The following is a 12,967-nucleotide window of genomic DNA, read 5'->3' as shown; positions in this document are numbered from 1 at the left end:
TTGAGAGCTGTGAAGGCCCTGGCTTACACCTGTCCACCCTTCCCTGTCTACCACCTCTGCGGCCACAGAACACATACACACACCAACAGTCACCTCCACTTCCCAAAGCCACCGGCTTCCAACGCCACCCTCCCAGTCACTCACCTGTCCTCTCCCCGCTGCCCAGCCCTCCACCCCGCCCTGAGAGGCAACCAGGACTGAGGTGCCAGAGTGAGTTTCGAATCCTGGCGCCAACCTCAGAGCAGCTCTGCAGCCCGCCTTCAGCCACCCAACCCCCGAACACCTTGGTCTCCACTTCTGTAAAGTGGGAATGCCGACAGTCGCCACTTCCTCGCTGCGTGAAGGTGGCACGTAGAAAGTGCCTAAAACCCAGACCGTGCTCGGGGACCGTGACAAGCTTACCTCAGCCCTCAGTCACTCGAAACTGATGCACCTCCAAGGAGCCTGACGGTGAAATTTCCCCGCCTGGCCACAACTTTCTCTCTCACTCTCTTCACCTCTGCAGGGACCCCCTCCCCCACAGTCTCCTGACTTCTCCGTGTTCCCCCGCTCCCTTCCACCTCACTGAAGAACCTTCATTGATCTTCACCTTTGACAGTGCTTTCCACTCGCCGGGCAGGAAGGGCCTGCTACTAGAGATGGACAGGTGGTGAATGCCAAAGGAGCGGACTTCAGTGGTGGTCAAGGTGGGGAGAGTCGGCCTGGGCTTCTGTTTGTTTTAATCCATTTTCACAGTCCTGGGCCCCACAACTGTGGTCTTCCTCCTTGGAGGAAACTCAGAAAGTTCTCAGCTTGGCAGGCACATAAAGGCCACCGGAGGAAGCCCTGGAAGGTACGCAAGGCCCCCCTTCCCAGGGCATGCGGGGTCAGACCTGGAGCGTGGCCCAGGGCCGGATTTTACAAAGGATAAGCCCTCTTCTACCCTGGATTCAAACTCTGGTCCACGAGCCAAATCTGGCCCACTTCCTGTTTCTATAAGTCAAGTTTTATTGGAACAGAGCCACGCTTATTCACTCCCTGGCCTGCAGTTCAAAATATTTACCTGGAAAGTGTGCCAACCTCTCCACTCCAGACCGGCATGAACAATGAGGAAACAAGGCACTGCTCAAAATAAAGCCAAAACAAAATAAAGCATACTGCTACTCACGGCCCCTTCCCCAGCCATCCCCCAAAAAACCTGCTTTCCAAAGCATGGTGGAAGCTGGCTGACGGGCAGAACCGAGGGATGGTGCTAGAAGTCCGAGTAGAGTTACCTCTGGGGTAGGGGGTGGGGGAGGGACACACTGCCCGAGACAGGACACAAACACAGGTGTTGGGACACACTCCGTATCCTGATCTCGGGATCTGGACATAGACATGTCCGGAAGTTCAAACCATCCACCAAGATGAGTGCATTTCATATACATCACACCTTCAAGTTTTGACTGAAGCCGCTGACCAAAAAGAGATCCTGGCAAATCACCCTAAAAATTCTCTATGTGGTATAATCCAGCAATCGCACTACTCAGAATTTACCCAAAGGAGTTGAAAATTCAGGTCGCCGCCCACAACAGGGACAGATATTTACAGCCACTCTAGGCATCACTGCTCCTAACTGGGAGCAACCAAGATGTCCTTAACAGATGAATGGGTCAGCTGTGGTCCTTCCACACACGGGGGCACATTATTCAGCCCTAAAAAGGAAGGAGCTCCCCAGCCAGGAAAAGACAAGGGGGAACCTTAAATGCTTATTACAACATCAAAGAAGCCTGTCGGAAAGGGCTGCATGCTGTAGGACCCCAACGCTAGAATGTTCTGGAAAAGACTGAGAAATGGACACGGTAAACAAAACAAAACAAAAAAAAACGCAATGCTTGACAGAGGTTAGCGGGGGAGGGAGGGATGAATTGGATGAGCACAGGGGACTTCCAGGGCAGTGAAACCATTCTGACGTAGTAATGGTGGACTGATGTCATCACACGTCTGTCCGAGCCCAGAAAATGCACATGGACAAAGCTTCATGTAAAGGAGAGATTACATGCTAACAACTCTGCATTCACTCATCACTCGTAACAAATATAAGACACTAATGCAAGATGTTAACAGGGGGAACTTCTCAGGGGGAGGGACTTACGGGAACTCTGTACTTTTTGCTCAGTTCTTCTGTAAACCTAAAAGGACTCTTAAAAATGGACACAGGCGGTAGCAGGGGACTGGGCGGCCTGTGTCTAAATTGAATCAAGAGAGTAAAATCGAGGGAGAACCATGTCCCACAGGCATACATATCCCCTTTTCAATAAACTTCTAAGGCAGGTCTGATCTGACCGGAAAAGGGTGGTTTAATCCTAAACTCAGCAGGGATGGAAGAGTATCTTAAAAAGCCATCCTTTGTTTCACTGTTTAAATTACTTTAAAAACGGTGCTCTGGTTTTTAAAGACGGTCTCCAGCTTGAACTCCTCAGCAAACAGCTCCTTTTAGGCTCTTTTCCTTTAAAACCTCATCCTTCTGGACACCTGGGTGGCTCAGTAGTTTAAGCATCTGCCTTCGGCTCCGGTCCTAATCCCTGGGTCCCTGCTCAGTGGAGAGTCTGCTTCTCTCTCTCCATCTACCTGTCTCCCTGTCTACATGTGTTTTTGTGCTCTCTGTCAAACAAATAAATAAAATCCTAAATAAATCCTCATCCTTCAGACACTGGAAAGCTCTCTGCTTTTCGTTGGAACACAGGTTAAGGAAAAACTATCTTTCCTCCTTGACTTCTTTTGCCCCTAAAACAAAAACAAAAACAAAAACAAACAAAAACAAAACCCAAGTTATCTGAGACGACACCCAGGATTTGCTTCGCAACCAGCTCAGGGCTGGACCCAAGGCGGGGTGTGAAGAGGACCTGGCCACGTGGAGGTTATGATGCAGACTCATCATTCCCTGTACTTTTAAGGAAATCTGAATTAAAAAGTAGAAGAATCAAGAAAGCAGAGGCAGCCTCCACTTTGCATGGAGACAAGACACCTTTCAGAATAAACCAAGCCCGCGGGCTGATATTCAGGGGGCTATCTGTGGCCACATAAAAATCCAGACCTAAAAATCCCCAACTGAGTAATTGACCATTACCGTTGGATGCATGAGGAAAATTCCAGAAAGTGGGTCCTTTCTTCTGGGCTTACCAATCTCTCAACCAAAAGATAAATGTGGGTGGGGAGGGCACCGCTCCTTGGGACATAAATGCTCACCCAGCCCCCACCAGGACAGAGCCAGAGCACCTAGATACACACACACACACACACACACACACACACACACACACACACACACATGCCATCCTTGCCCATGCTGGGGACACGGTCCATTCAGAGCCTTGGTTTAGTCATCTATCAAATGGGAGGACAGTAACCACCCCAGATGCCGGCGGTTCCTGGAGAAGAAATACCTCGGACCCCAGACCAGAGGGGGCCTCAGGTAGCGGTGGTCATTCACTTCGCTTACGGTTTCTCATTCATGGTCAGGACTTTCAAGAGGGGAAGAAAGTGAAAACAAAACAAAACAAAAAAGCCTTGACCAGTGGTGCTCTTTTTGGACGTCCTGTGTCAGATGTGTTTTTGCCCCACTGTTAAAAAAAAGAATAGGGCGCTGCTATTTATTACTTCAGTCCTGACGCCCACTTCGTCAGGTGGCTCTTCCGCTCACGGCCATGTGCCACCATCAAGGCGTAGGAAGAAGGGGACCCCCACGCACAAGGGGGAGACAGTGAAGACGCCACCGGCCCATCCCTCAGTTGCTGCCCTTGACCACTGGGACCTCTTAGAAAGGCGGGATCAGGGGAATCCCCCCAGACCTCCCGAGCCTGAATCTGCATTTTAACAAGACCACAGGGGACTCGCGTGCTCCTCTCCATCAAGGGGCCCTCCTCTAACCCATGTTCAAGACCAGCTCTGCTCCAGGAGCCACGCAGAGAGAGGCTGAACCTGAAACCCCATGGGCCTGGCTAGCCAGGGGGCAGGGGGAGCATCTGGGCAGAATCAGATTTTTCTCGCCTAGAATACCCCAGAGGCACCGTGAGTACCACTCGGTCCTTCAGACTCGGGCTTCCCGCTTCCAACGACAGCATGTCCCCCTGCACCCCTGGTCTCTCAGCCCGGGACAGGCAGGTTTGCAGACCACTGGGATGTCAGCATGGGTGGATGGCTAGGTCCTCATAGCTTCGATTCAAAGGTCAGCCCAATAGTCAGTCTGAGCATGGAAGCAAAAAACAAAACAAAACAAACAAAACAAAAAAAAAAAAACCACCAGACTTCCCTCTGGTCACCAAGGTTTTAACTCTTGTTTCTGTTCTTGATTTCTTCTTAAAGAGACATCCCAACTTCAGAGGCTGGACAGGCTTAGCGAGCAAATTAAAGTGAACCCCCCGGGGACACATCGGTGGGCCCATGTTGGGCCCTGTGTTTGGTGGGGACCCCCCTCTCTCTCCTGGGGGCACCCAGCAGGACTCCCCGCAACACGGCTCAGAGTTTCAGGAACACCTGGACACAAAGAAGCTAAAAACCTCTTCCAACAAAAACGTGTCCACGCATGTTCCTAAGGACAACACAGACAGTCACCACAAAGTGGACACACATGTCCATCGCCAGAAGCATGGACAAAATGGGACCTACTCCTACAGGGGGACACGACTCAGCCACAGAAAGGAATGAAGCAGAGGCCCCCCGTGGACGAGCCCAGAACACGGGAGTCAGACCCAGAGGCACAGAGAGAGTAGGGCTGCATGTAGGAAAGACAGACAGGGAATAGGTCGGCGAGGGGACGGGGCTCTTGCCTCATGTGTCGGGGCTTCAGATGAATGGAATAAAAACGTTCTGGAGATGGGAGAGTAGAGACACTGGCACAGGAGTGCGAACCTACCTAAAGTCGCCAAACTGTCCACTTGAAAATGGTAAAAAAAAAAAAAGGTAAATTTTAGAGTATGCCTGTTTAACCATACTAAGAAAAATACAAAAAAAAAAGGGGGGGGGGTGTACGAAGGAGTCCTGGCCCTCACCACAACACAAAGGAACCTGGAAAACAGGACTGTGAGTAAAAGCAGCCAGGTCACGTGCTGGAGGACCCCATTCTGAGCAAACACCCGGAACAGGCAGATCGAGGGGGCCAGCCAGCACCTGAGAGGTTGTCGGGGGCCAGGGGACATGGGGCTGAGTGTTTAGTGGGTATGAGTTTCTTTATGGGGCGAGGGAAGGGTTCTGGAACCAGGCAATAGGGGTGATTGCACACGTGTCTCTCACTTTAAATGGTGAAAGCCATCAATTTCACATTACGTGTATGTTACCTCAAGTTAAAAACAAGCAAAAAAGGAAGGGAGGCATGGGAGGCTTGGGGAGCTCTCCTGCAGAAAGAAGACAGGGCAGGGAAAGTGCGAGCCCAGCCCAGCCCCAGCCCGAAGACCTGTGTGACACTGAGCGGGTGACTCAACCTCTCTGTGGGTCCCAGGGTCCTCGGCTACGAAACAGGATGGCTGAGACTCACGGCTGTCAGGGGGTTCTAGTCAGTCATCGTTGGCATGAGTCATGTGTGTGCCCGCCAGTGGCGCCAAATGCATACACGGAGTTTCGGGGAAAATCCCAGGAGACTAATCAGTGCACCTCCGGGGTTAGGGTAGAGCCTGGTGGGCAGCAGGAGTTCCTTGAGTGCCAGCCGGGATCAGAAATGGTGCATCTGCCCTGGGGAGTGGTCCTTCCAGCACCTTCCTTTGTAGACAGCAGGCCCCTCCACACACGAATCACCTGGGTCTCTGGTTAAATCCGGATTCTGACTCGGGAAGGCTGGGGTGGGGCCCGAGAGCCAGCATTGCAGCAAGTACCTGGTGATGCCAGTGCTACTGGTCCTTGGACCAACTCTAAGGAGTAGAATCACCTGCTGTGCCGGTTTCCCGGGGCGGCCCTAAGAGAGCACCACAAGCAGCGGAGCTTAAAACAGAAATTTCTCTCGCGCTCTCTCGGCCTGCAGGCCAGAAATCCAAAATCACAGTGTCAACAGGGTTGGTTTCTGCTGAGCTCCGCATGGGAGAATCTATCCCGTGCCCCTCTCCTGCCTTCTGACGGCAGCTGGTACCCCTCGTGGTCCTTGGCTTGTGACTCCTCACCCCGATCTCTGCCCCCAACGTCACACAGCGTTCTCCACGTGTCTGTCTTCACAAGGCTGGCTTTCTAGAAGGACACCAGTCAACACTGCATGAGCAGCCCATCCTGCTCCCACCAGAGTTCAGCTTTACTAATTAGCTCTGCAAAGACCCTGTTGCCAAAGAAGGTCACCTTTTGAGGTGCTAGAGGTTAGAACTTCCACATACCATTTTTTGAGTTTTTTTTTTTTTTTTTTTTTGAGACAAGCCAACCCATATCAACTACCTTGGGACAAATGAGCCCGAATAAGGCAGGTAAGAAGGAGATAGACATCTTGCAGGTAAGGAAGCGGGAAGTGTGGTGGTGAAGGGAACGACCCCAGGTTGGAGCAAAGCATCATTTATGAAGGTGCTGGTGGCCGGAATCGGGCCCCACCTCCCCTCTCCAGCTGGATCGTCCGGTCTGGTTTGCATGAAGGTGCACTAAGAGCTAGCAGTGGCCCTGAGCTGGAGACTGAGCACCAGAGCCAAGTCCTTCACCTCAGCCCTGAGCCTCCAGGCTGCCCCACCTGTGGCTTCTCCCGCAGTGAGCCACAGATCAACAGAAAGGGATCTGCTGACAAGGGTGACTCCCCCAATCCCAAATACATCCACGAAGAGATGGCAGTCCAGGCCCCACCTGACACACGTCCTAGCCAGTGGGCCTGGGAGCTGAGGCAGGACACACGTCCAGATTGTGGCCTCTGGATGCCACACAGCCCATTTCAAGCACAGATGGGAGAAAGCCGCAGGATAAGGCTGGGTCATCTGAGCACTGCAGGTAGCAGGAAGGCTTTCCGAGACCACGAAAGTCAGGGCAAAAGGCTCAGAGGCCAACTGGGAGCGGCTCCGGTGGGTCAATGGTGGGCCCATCTGAGTAACAACAATACACCTTAATCCGTAAGTCATCTGAAACTTACAAGCAGCCCTCTGCACTCACCTATGGGAGATGCGAGCAGATGACGGACTCATCGCTAGAACACAGAAGAGTGAAGGGCAGGAATCTAACAGGCATCATGTCTTTTCTCTATAAAGTACACGTAGCAATGACTACAACATTGACCGGGGAGAAGGAAGCTTCTAGATCACTTCGGCTCACTAATGAAGACGGAATGACAGAACTGGAAAACGGCCAGTCTAGAACCCCGAAAGGGCTCGGGGATGGAGGCCACGGAGGACCCTAAGGCATCAGGAGCCCCTGGTGGAAGGATGCCCCTCACCCCTTGAAGCTGGCACCCAAGCAGCCACACCTGAATTTCATCAAGCCCCGGGCTCCACCTACTGATCTTCGAGAAATGTAGGGCCTGAAGGAAAATCCTGACGGGCACTCCAAAATCCAGCCCGTAGGAAGCTCTATAGAAAACCCGCATGACTACAACGTGGAAAGAAAGACAGGAGGAGACCTGGGGCACTTACAGGTTAAGGACCCAAGAAATCCAGCAACCAAGTTTTAACACGTGCGTGTTACTCAACTGCGAGTTCCAACAAGTAACACATAAATAAAAGTATGAGACCATCAAGCAACTTTGGACACAACTGTGGAATGCAGTTTCTTCTAACAAGCCAACCAAAATACGCACAGAATCTAGTGTATTTCTCTGTTCTCCTCATTTGTCTGATCATATCTCCTCCCTCCTCCTCCTCTTTCTACTCCTTCTTCTTCTTCCTCTTCCTCCTCCTGCTCCTCCTTATCCCCCTCCCCCTGGATATTTCACAGTATTTGGGAATTATTCATTATTTTCAAGTGAGAAAATGCTATTATGGATTTGCTTTTGAAACTGAGCTCTTGGGGCGCCTGGGGGGCTCCACCGGTTAGGCGTCCCACTCATGATTTCAGCTCAGGTCATGATCTCAGGGTCATGAGATCTAGCCCTGCATTGGGCTCTGCACTGGGCGTGGAGCCTATTTGGGATTCTCCCTCTCCCTCCACCCATCTCTCCCCCTACACCCCCCTCTCTAAAATGAAATAAAAAGTAAAAATACAACAAACAGTTCTTTTCAAGATATCATATCCGTGCATGTTTAAAGTGGCACGATGTCTGGCGGTTTGCTTCAAAATAATCAGTATAAATGAAAGCTCGGTGATGAGTCCATCATGAAGCCATGATGGGTACATGGGGTTCATTATTTTCTTCTATTGGGCATGTGTTTGGAACTCTCTATAATAATTTTTTTTAAGTAGTCAAGGAAGCAGATTACTGCCTTGTGAATTTCAGTTCTGCTATTTACTGTGTGACCTTAGACAAGTGACTTAACCTTCTTGGTCCAGCTTCCCCACCTGCAAAATGGGAATAATCACATCTACCTAACAGCAGTGCCGGGAGCACAGGGGCACCCTGTGGACACTCATGCATCTGTCCCTTCCTTGGGCAGGGCTCTGTCAGTAGCCAGCCTCTGAGATGATCTCCAGTGACCTCAACCTCCTGGTGTGCACACGCTTGTATCGTAACCTCCCACGGTGAACCAGGGCTGGTCTGCATGACTAACAGAATACACCATCTGACCATCTGTCACTTTTGAGAATGGGCTAAAAGACACTTTGGCTTTCCATCTTAGTTACTTTATCTTGCTCTCTCCCTCGCTCTCCCTGAGGGAAGCCAGCCACGGTGTTAGGAGCAGTGCTGTGGAGAGGACCACCTGGCAAGGAGTTCTCCAACCAATAGCTATGTGGTTGGCCTCCAACCAACAACCCCCAACACACACACACACACACACACACGCACGCACGCACGCACACACACGAGCCCATGGGAGCATTCCCTACTTATCCCCCAATGAACAATCCAGAAAAACCTGCCTCAGTGTTTCCTCCACAGGGGAGCAAGTCCAAAACTCAGCTCATCCCTCCAAAGCTCATGGTTTTCCCAAAGAAACCAGCTATCAGTCTCTTGTTTTCAACGATTTAATCGCATCTTACTAAGTGAAAAAAGACAATCTCAAAGGGCTGGATGCCAGCTTTACAACAATCTGGAAAAAGCAAAACTAGAAAGACAAGAAAAAGATCCGTGGCTGCTGGGGGTTGTGAGGAGGGAGAGATGAAGACAGGGAGCACGGAGGATTTTTAGGGGACTGAAGCCAGTCTTTATGATACCCTCAGGAGAATGCACAGTACAGGGTGAACTGTAAGGTAAACTGCAGACTTTGGGTCATGACGTGTCCATGTGGGTTCGTCAACTGTAATAAAAGTTGTATCTGGGGGGGGAGGTGAGATGGGCCAGGCCGTGGGGAGGGGCAGGAGGACATAGGGGACATCTCTGGACCTTCTTCTCAGTTTTGCTGTGAACTCAAACTTCTTTTAAAAATAAAATCTTTAGGGGTGCCTGGGTGGCCTCAGTGGGTTAAAGCCTCTGCCTTCAGCTCAGGTCATGATCCCAGGATCCTAGGATCGAGCCCCGCATCGGGCTCTCTGCTCAGCAGGGAGCCTGCTTCCCTTCCTCTCTCTCTGCCTGCCTCTCTGTCTACTTGTGATCTCTGTCTGTCAAATAAATAAATAAAATCTTTAAAAAACAAAAAAATAAAATCTTTGAAGGGCACCTGGGTGGCTCAGTCAGTTAAGCATCTGCCCTCGGCTCAGGTCATAATCCCAGGATCTTGGGATCAAGCCCTACATCGGCCTCCCTGCCCAGCGGGAGGCCTGCTTCTCTCTTTCCCACTTCCCCTGCTTGTGTTCCCTCTCTCGCTGGGTCTCTCTCTGTCAAATAAAAAAATAAAATCTTTTTTAAAATTTTAAAAATAAAGTCTTAAAAAATAAAAATAGGCACCAATGTATTGAGGTGAAATTCACATCCTATAAAAGTAACTATTTTAAGGCAAACATTTCAGTGGCACTTAGAAATTCACACTGCTGTTCTAAAACTCCCTCACCATTCCCTGGTAAAACCCCCATCCCCTTCGGGCACTTTTTCCTCATTCTATGCTCCCCGCATCCCCTGGTGGCGGCCATCTGCCTTTTGTCTTCGGTGCACCTTCTCTGAGCAAGTCAGGTTTGTAATGTGACCTCTCCCAATTTTTTTCAATTTAAATTCAAACTCATTTAAAATACTTCCCAGGCCTCAGATCGTGTGTCTGAGGCTTGGAATCAGCATCCTGACTCTCCCTTTGCAGTTCTTATTCGAGGGTATTTTAAAATCCAGGGGAGACACACATCTGTACGGTAATGCAGGCAAACTGTAAGGACCTGTTACCACCATCTGTGGTCGTGTCTGAGTCATCCTGAGAGTGACTCGCTCCTGTAATGATTGAGGAAGGACTATGGTGGTGGGACATGCAGGGCTGAGCCCCTTTGTAAAGAGGATTTCCTCAGGGCTGGAGAAGGGCTTGCCCCGGGGCCAGTCCCCTCGGGTTCCAACCCAAATTCATTGAATTGGTCTTTACTAAGAAAATATCATGAGTATCACTCACAAGAGTTTATGGCTAAGCTTTGTATCAACACATGCACCCCCATGCCAAAGAAAGTAAACACACGCACACATACACACACGAGCCAATGGGAGCATTCCCTACTCATCCACAAATGAACAATCCAGAAGAATCTGCCAGAAGAATCCCCAGCGTTCAGCCAGCCCAGGCCACCAGCTTTTTCTGCCTATACCCTGGCTCCATCAGCCCCAAAGTACACCTCCTACCTCTGGACCTTTGCACCTGCTGTTTTCCTGCCAGAACTCTCCTGCTGTGCATCTTTCCTCACCTGGCTCCTCCTCCAAATTCGGGTCCAAATGTGCCTCTTCCCAGAGGACAACTCTAAATACCCCCTCATCTAAAGGAGCCCCCCTTCCCTCACATACCCCTTCCTAGTGCTGACCACTCTCTGAAGTTACTTTGTTTATAGATATTTACTTAGCGGCTCACTGTCTTCTCCTTAATTAAAATGTCAGCTCCGTGCAGGCCAGGACTAGCCCTGGCTGGTTTTCTCTGTGTCCCCCAGAACAGTGTTCAGCTCACAAGTCTTGAAAATTTGTGTTGATTTATTTTTTTTTTAAAGATTTTATTTATTTCTTTGCCTGAGAAAGCACAAGCAGGGGGAGAAGCAGGCAAAGGGAGAAGCAGGCTCCCTGCTGAGCAGAGAGCCTGATGCAGGACTCGATCCCAGCACCCTGGGATCATAACCTGAGCCGAAGACAGATGCTTAGCCGACTGAGTCACCCAGATGTCCCAAAAACTTGTGTTGATTTAATGAATAAATGAAATGAGGGCACAAATAAAACAGTGGTTCTCAAAGGGGAGGTGATTTTGCCTCTGTCCCCAGCAGTATCTGGAGACATTTCTGGTTGTCACCACAGGGGGATGGCTACCATCTAGGGGGTACTGCCAGGATGACTGCTCAGAATCCTGCAGCATCCTGAGGGACAGCCCTCGCCAACAAAGAACATATTCCCCAAATGTCAATAGCATCAACCCTGGAATGAATGAGCGAGTAAATTAATCACGGGTCCACACAGTCAGCTTGCCATCCAGTACCAACCATCAAGGAACCAGACCTATGTCCCCAAGTGCCTTCCCTTCTTGTGTGGGTCACACTTCAGCAGAAATCTCCTCTTGGTGACTTTATTGGAGACGAGGCTTATGCAATCGATTTCAAGTTAACGAGAACTACATGCAAGGGGAAGTTAAGCCGTAGATGTAAGGAGTTAATTTCAAAACATGTAATTCAGTGCCCTAATCAAAGAGAACTGAAATTCATCTAGTTCCCTGATTCTGTGGGTTCTTTTCCTTGGTAATCATGGACCTTCCTCAAAATTAAACAATCAGCTCTTGCTGGGACCTGTTTGTGTGTTGTATTTCTATATGTTTTAAAATAGATTTCAGAGTGGAGAGAGGAGCCACAGAACCTCCCCAAGATGAATGGGGACGGGGTGGGTTCTGGGGGGAGGGAGCCTCACTTATTGTGGGGAACAGACTTCCTGGAATAATAACAAAAAAACACCCAAAATTCTTCTCCTTAGTGTGTTGGAGCATGGTGTGTGTGTGTGTATGTGTGTTTGTGTGTGTGTGTGTGTTTGCATAGTGACTGGAGCTGCCCCTGTCTGGATTTCTGAGAATGTCAGGTGACCACCAAGGCTCTGTCTGTGGTCATCTGCCCGCTGCTCCTTCCTTACCCCCTGGGAATTGCTGGGAATTCTCAGAGTCCCCTCGAATGCAAATTTAACTTACCTATAACCTAACCCCACACACAGAGAGAGGGGATAATCTCATCAGAATTCTCAATGGGTGATTTTGCCCCTAGGAGACATCTGACCACGTCTGGAGACTTTTCTGGTTGTCATCAGGGTGGAGGTGAATGCTACCACCATGAGAGTCCTACAATGCACGGGACAGCCCCACAACAAAGAATTACCAAGTCTAAAATATCAGTTAGTGCTGAAGTTAAGAAACCCTGCTCTAAGGGGCACGTGGGTGGCTCAGTCGGTTAAACAACCAACTTTTGATCTCAGCTCAGGTGGACTTCAGGGTCGTGCACTGGGCTCTGCGCTGGGCATGGAGGCTGCTTTAAAACAAAAAAAAAAAAAAAAGAGGGAAAGCCGCTCTAAAAATGGGGAGCAATTCTGCACTCCCGGAGACAGGGGGAAAAGATCAAGTATTCCCCCCAGGGAAGCATAAAATGGGAGCCTTAAAAATCCTATCCCCACGACTTATCCCTAAGTGTCCCTCCTTGTATGAGCATCTGGCCCACCAGGCAGAAATTCAGACTCTCGATATTCAAATTCCCATCCTGCTACCTGCTAGCTGGGTGACCTTGGGCAAGTCACTCGAGTGAGTGAGACTTTGGGCAAGACTCTCCATCAATTTATTGGCTCTTCAAACCACTAAACATCATAGTATCCCCTTCACAGGTTTGCAATATGGGT

General features: G+C 50.0%; 1 protein-coding gene across 2 annotated transcripts in view; it reads right to left on the bottom strand.

Annotated features, from left to right (window-relative positions):
- Positions 1-12,967, bottom strand: part of TVP23A (trans-golgi network vesicle protein 23 homolog A) — a 34,895-nt gene that overhangs the window by 5,822 nt on the left and 16,106 nt on the right. The gene's annotated exons all lie outside the window — the stretch shown is intronic.

The sequence above is a fragment of the Mustela putorius genome, unplaced genomic scaffold (genome assembly GCF_011764305.1).
Source record: "Mustela putorius furo isolate JIRA1106 unplaced genomic scaffold, ASM1176430v1.1 tig00004007_pilon_pilon_pilon, whole genome shotgun sequence".
Lineage (NCBI taxonomy): Eukaryota > Metazoa > Chordata > Mammalia > Carnivora > Mustelidae > Mustela > Mustela putorius.
This window is presented reverse-complemented; position numbering and strand designations above follow the sequence as displayed.